The sequence below is a fragment of the Elaeis guineensis genome, chromosome 4 (assembly GCF_000442705.2).
Source record: "Elaeis guineensis isolate ETL-2024a chromosome 4, EG11, whole genome shotgun sequence".
In the NCBI taxonomy this organism is placed as follows: Eukaryota; Viridiplantae; Streptophyta; class Magnoliopsida; order Arecales; family Arecaceae; genus Elaeis; species Elaeis guineensis.
In genome coordinates, this window is record NC_025996.2 from 117588537 (window position 1) to 117595627 (window position 7091).

Consider the following 7091-nt stretch of genomic DNA (forward strand, 5'->3'; position numbering starts at 1 on the left):
TGCAGGTCAAACAAAGACATGTGAATGGTTCGATACTTCTTTATAAGTTGACATTTGGAGGATACTTGGAAAGCTGCATAAGAAGCATGCGGCGAATTGTTTATGTTGTATTTTGTTGAGTTGCCAAAAGTTTTGGAATAAATTGTGACCTATTTTAGCATATTTATATGATAATATTAATATTTTAAAAATAATATCAATATTGAAGAATAATATTATATATTATGCATCATGCATTGTTAATAATATTATGATACTATCTTATGATATTAATATTGAAGGATTACTATCATGACATGAATATTAATATCGTCACTAAGTATAAATATATCACAGTAATATCTTTATACTAATAAAATATTATGTATTGATATAATTTTATAACATAATTTAATAAAATGAACCTATATACTGTAATTTTTATAATAACATTGTGCGTATGTGTATTAACATATTAATATTGACTTTATTATAACAAGAAACACTATTTTCTTATATTTTACAATATAGTAATATTGTGAATATTGTAGCATGCAAAGATACATTAAATTATTATGTATCACAATGTAATCTAACAAACTAATGATATTTATTATATTACAAACATTATTTTATACATGCAAAAATATATAATTTATTATATTATATTTATAGTATTTATTATTTTATTATAATATTTTTAATATAACTAATAATAAAAATTAAATTCAGAAATATAACCTAAAATGGTGAAATATGCATAAGATAATGATAGGATGAACAAAGAATCATGGGTCCAAAATATAGGTGTAAGATGATTTGATCCAACATCCAGTCTACAAATAGTATTTAGCTACTCTAATATCATATTTCGAATCTTATGTTTCTACTAAACATCACCTAAGAAAAAACAGGGGGCAAAGAAAAGATAGAGTCCAGCATGCACTATCTATTGTGACCGCTAAATTTAGTATAGAAAAAACTATAAAAAATCATGTATATCAAAATCTACCAAGTAAGACCACAAAAAATATAGTTGTACCACATGCATAGCACATCTAAACACTAATTCCTATTATAGTAAAATATGAGTTTTGATATCTAGTTATATTTGTTGTAGAGTTTGTAAGTCTTTTTTTTCCATATTGAAAATATGCTTCCACTATTCTAGATTACTTACACAATCCTGGCTTATACAAATAAGAAAATAGAACTCAAATAGATATTTTAGATATAAAAAGATTTTACTTAATTATAAGCATACCAATAAACAATTAAAAATAAAATCATGTCTTTCAATAAAATAGAAATAAAGAAAATTGGTAACAAATATGTAATAGAAGGGCACAAAATATTGTGATAGAAAACAAGAAAAAAATACTAGCTACAATCAAACAAGAAAGTATAATAAACTATACATTTTTATGAGATTATTAAAAAATAATTTTCTTTGTTATTTTCTCACTGCCATTTTTCAGAATAAATAAATAAATAAAACAAAATCAAAATCTTGGTGCAAATGAATAAAAAAATATAATAAAAATTATCAAAGTATAAAAACCAGAAATACCAACATGATGGCGAAGAACAGTTATGATTTATTTTATTTTTCTTCGTTTTTATATTTGGTATTTGTTTTTCTTCATTTTCTATCATAGGTTTTTGTTATATGCCCTTTCTTTACATATTTGTTCCCAATTTTAGTATTTTATTTATTTGTTTTATGATTGTAATTTCTTTACTTCTCTAAATCAAAATCTTATAGATAATCTAAAAAGTGTGGAATTCTATATTTCTAGGAAAAAAATAGATAGAATCTAAAAAGAATATTTGTAGATTTAAAAGCTCATTTTCTTGGTAGAGGCTAAAAAACAGGCACAGGCACATGCAATGCACATTAGAGTATAATGAATTAATTATTTATTTTATAATTCATTAAAATGAATATCAAAATAATCATAAAAGATAGAATGAAAATACAAAAGCAAACATATAATCAGAACAAAAAATATAACATAAAAATAAAAAGATATAAGCATGAGTATTAAAAATGGATTATTTATAAAATATAATGAAAGGAATAAAATTAAAATGTAAGATAATAAATTAAACTAATATAAAAATAATATATCTTAAAATAAAAGAAACCTTCAATATCAAAATCATTAGATTCAACTATTCATCTAAATCTTGTCCAATTAGTATATTGTTGTTAACATGCATGCTTCAATTTTTTCTAAGATTTTATTTTTATTTTTAATTAATACTTTACCATGTGATGGGTGTTATTCTACCAGTTGATGAATAGAAATATCATATTTATAAGATAAAAAAAATTATATCATGATACTAGTAAAATAGATATGTAAAAATAGGAGTGTCATATACATTAAACTATTTTTCTCCATCCCTAGAGCTCGATTTGCATTTTAGATTTTTTTTTTTTTTTGGTACTTGTGGAATGAAAAGAAACCAAAAATAGCAAAAATCAAGAAAACAAAAAAAAAACTAGAAACCCTTGGAAAAAGAATGTCCTGAGCATCATGTTACAAAAGAGGAAAGTGTTGCCCAGCTATGCAACCCAAGAGGGGGGGTGAATTGGATTTCTAAAAATTTTAAGCCCAACTGATTACTTATGAAGAACAAAACAAAGACTTTAATTCAATATTAATTACCTAAAGCAGGAATGCAAGATTATAATAAAGAAATAAAGTGAAGCGATAAAGCACACCACAAACACAAGGATTTATAGTGGTTCGGTGCTAACCTTGCACCTACATCCACTCCCCAAGCTCCTACTTGGGAATTTCAATCCACTATACTTTGTATTCAACCCGAATACAAAACGTCGGAAACTCCGACACTAGCTATCCCAAGCTAGATCACTTGTTTCTCGGGTACAAGTAAACCCAAAACACTCCGATTTCAGGTTCGGATCAACCTTTCCTTGTTTTGAAAATCCTCCAAAAACAAGAACAAAAAAACTCATAAAGAGTTAGAAAATTTTGAGCACAGATTAATACAATAACAGCTCCTTTAAATGAGCGAATATAATAATAAAAACTTTACTCAAATAAAGAACCCTTTTCGAATTTTCTCAAGGTGGATGAACGCTTGAACGAATGCTTGAGAAGAGGTTGATTGTTGATTGAAGATCTCTTGAAAGCTTTGGAAGATCTCTAGATCAAGGTTGAACAATAGGCTTGAAAGATCCTCTCTTTGAAAGCTCTTGAATCTCTTTCACAATCTCTCGTATGGATTTTGGATCCTCTTTTCTTTTTCTCTCAAATTATCTCGTGGATCCTCTCAATGAATTTTATCTCTCTTTTGATCTGCCGATTGATCTTCTATTTTCTCTCCAATTTGATCTGCTATTTAATCTGCAATTTCTTTCACCATTTAAAGCATTTTATGACATTAGAAGCAAGAGAAAACAATTTAGGCAGATAAAGAGCCGTTAGAGCAATTTTAGGAAGCATAAAAGGCAATTAAAACGGGCAAAAAAATAGCCGTTGCTGACATTTCTCGTCGCAGGGGTCGACTCATGAGTCGACTCATGCTTCAGGGGTCGACTCATGAGTCGACCTCTGTTGCAAAAATCAGAGAATGCGTTTCTGGAAATTCTTGGCTCAAATTAGCAGGGGTCGACTCATGCCTTGTGGGTCGACTCATGAGTCGACTCACAGGTCGTGCCAAGCCAGAAAACTAGCGTGCCAAGGAGAATTTTTGCGTGCCAATCAGCTCACAGTGCCATGAGTTGACTCATGAGTCGACTCATGCACTTCAAACCTTCATAACTTCAAAAATATAAGTCCAAACACAATGAAATTTTCACCAATAGATTTCAAATCATTTGTTCTACCAAATGGTACTATCAAATTAGGATTTTAGTGAAATTATGATTTTGCCCTTGAAGAGCATAAGGACTTTTTCATTTTAAAGTTATTTGTATCCCTTCAATCTGCTTTGTAATCATCAAAATCAATCTAGGAGCAACAATCTCCCCCTTTTTGATGATGACAAAATACTTGAACAAAAGCATTTATGTGAATGCATTAATTTCAAAAAAAAATGCACTATAGGTATATATGTTTGAAAAATATGATTCTTTTGGCATGTGATATAAATGGTCATATGCAAAAATAGTTTGTCCATTTTCATAAATATTTGAAAAGAGTATTGGATCATTTTGAGTTTAAGATATATCAGAGCAAGAGAGAAAAATAAATTTTTTAATATATCAGAGCAAGAAAAAATAATTTTTACAATGTTATCCGAAAAGATTTTACAATGTATCAGAGTAAATGTTATAATATAACAGAGAAAATTTCACACTGTATCAGAGCAAATTTTATAATGTATCAGAGAAAATTTTACACTGTATCAGAGCAAATTTTGTAATGTATCAGAGAAAATTTCACACTGTATCAGAGCAAATAATGTAATGTATCAGAGAAAATTTCACAATTTATCAGAGCAAGTTAAAAGAAATTTTAGGGAGTATCAGAGTAAGTTAAATTTCTTAAGATGTATCAAGGTAAATTTCAAAAGATATATCAGAGCAAGTTTGAATTTTGAAATATATCAGAGCATATTTAAATTTTTAAGGTAAATCAGAGCATATGTAAAGAAGTAATTTAAAAGTTACATAATTGCATTGTACTTAGCATTGTACTTTTGGTATTGTTCTTTAAATTCTTCAATTAATTTCTCATAATTTGTAATTTTGCTTTTGATGGGTTGCTTTTTGTTTAATTTCTCAATAATTGAATTGCTTTTTGTTTAATTTCTGTTTGATGCCAAATTTCTCATAATTTGTAATTTTGCTTTTGGGGTTTTGCCTTTGATGAGTTGCTTTTTGTTTAATTTCTCCCCCTTTTTTCTTTCATAATTTGGGGTTTTGCTTTTAATGAGTTGCTTGCTTTTTGTTTAATTGTTTACTTTCTCCCCCTTTTTGACATCATCAGACATGGTTAACTATCCCCTTTTTTTTTTTTTTCTTAGAAATATTCTTTAATTTCTCCCCTTTTAGAGTATATCACAGATGTTTGCTCCCCCTTAATATAGCAATTATCAACAGCAAACAACAACAAAGAGAAGACAATATTTCAACAAGAAGAATATATATAACCAAAATATGATCAATATCATATAGGTAAAAGATGATTCCATTAATATCATAATTGTTTCAATAAAATTCAACCAGCTAATTGTCAATACATGGCCCCAAGGTATAGATCCTAGAACAAGATAAGTCAATGATCGGAGTCATCAGAGATAGGGTGAGGAGATGATGGATCAGAAGTGCGTCCTCTACCCCGTCTGCCTCTGCCACGAGTGGGAGAGCGAGATGAACTGGGTGGCTGAGAACGCTGAGATGCTAAGGACTGAACAGAAAGGGTGAGTCTGATAGAATCAAGTACGTTCAGTGCTCTGGAAACAGATTGAAGTAGAGCAGTGAACTGAGTGGTAGCATGCTCACTCGATCCTCGGATCTCTTTCCTCAGTAATTCATATCCACCTTCTAGTGCTCCTCTGAGCCTGCCAGCCTCTGCAGTGAGGTCTGTGACCTCAATAGTAGACTCCTGTGGCTGGGGATGGGCCAAAGCAAGGACTTGCCCCTGCAAGTCAAGAACTCTGCAGTAAGTCTCCAGACTGTGTCCTCAAGCTGCTGGATCCTGATGGACTGATCTGATATCATCTGAAATACAGTGGAGATGTGGGGAGTAATGGTCTGATCAGAAGAGGTGGCTCTAGGTGCAAAAGAAGTACTACCCCACTAACTAGACAGCAAAGAAGCCACACGCTGAGATATATGCTCGATCTGATCGTCAGCCAGTCTGAACTCTGAATGAGGTGCTCTGCTCTCTGGCTGATACACTGGTGTGGGCATCCTAGTAAACTCTGAAGGGCCAGTCTCAGTATCAGGAATGAACTGGGTATCTGGTGAAGCTGCCCTGAAGTCATGTACAGGAGAAGATGGACCTTCTTCTATTCTGCCTTCAGTTCTGTCTTCAGCTCTTGTTTCAGCTCTATCCTCAGTTCTTTCTTCAGAGCCCTTGATCCAACCACCAACAGTCTTTGTAATTCCCATTCGGTGCAGGCTGTGTTGGTTGAAAGTGTCCACATGTGAGAGTTTGGTAGGTGCCTCCCCCTCACAACTAACTCCAAACCTCCTAAATACTCTAGTAAGGGCCATACCATAAGGCAAGTGTGCCTTGGATCTGTTCAAATTTCTCTCATGGCCTCTATCATAAGTGCAGGGAGGTTCAGGGGGGTCTGAGTGATGACATGAAACATGACACATACATCTCTGCTGGAAAGTAAATCATGTCTACCACTCCTAGGAAGGAAGAGCTTTGAAACTATCTGATGCAGCACCCTCATCTCAATGGACAAAATCTTTGCTTCTAACTTGTTTAAACTTCCTGAATAAGTTTCTCCTAAGATCATTCTGATCCCCTCTTCTTTAATTGGGAGTTCCATATATGAATATCCTTCACTAGGCAACTGAAGTATTTCTCCCAATATCCTAGAATCCAAGCAGATATCAATTCCCTTTACAGTTGAAGTCACTGACCCGTTTCCATAATGTAGATTCTGGTAGAATTCTCTTACTAGGTCAACATAGGTGACTTCCTTAAGAGAGCAATAGAGTTCCCATCCTTGATTTTTAATTTTACTTGCAAAAGTAAAGCCTTCTCTCTCAAAGAACCGAAAATCTATATTTTTCCCGGTTTCTACTTTTCTATCAGAAAGAAAATTTACACTGGGGCTTATGGAGGATTGAGAGGGACCTTGAGTAGGTACTGAAACTGGAGTGGGAGCAGTTGAAGACTGAGCATGCCTTTTCTTTCGGACAACTTCTTCAGGCTCACAGATTGATTTTCTTCTTTGGGGAAGCTTCATCTTTGGAGCCATATCCACTAAAGTAGCAGACAAGAAGACTTGAATTGAGTGGAGGAGGGATCACAAGAGAGTGACGAAGGATTTTGGTGGAGAAAAGAAGTGAATTTTGGGAGTTCGGTAAAGTGCCAGGGCACGTTCCAACCGTGCCAAGCAAAGCGAGAAAGCACAGAAAATCCTTTTGAAGGAGGCGATTTTTGATGGAG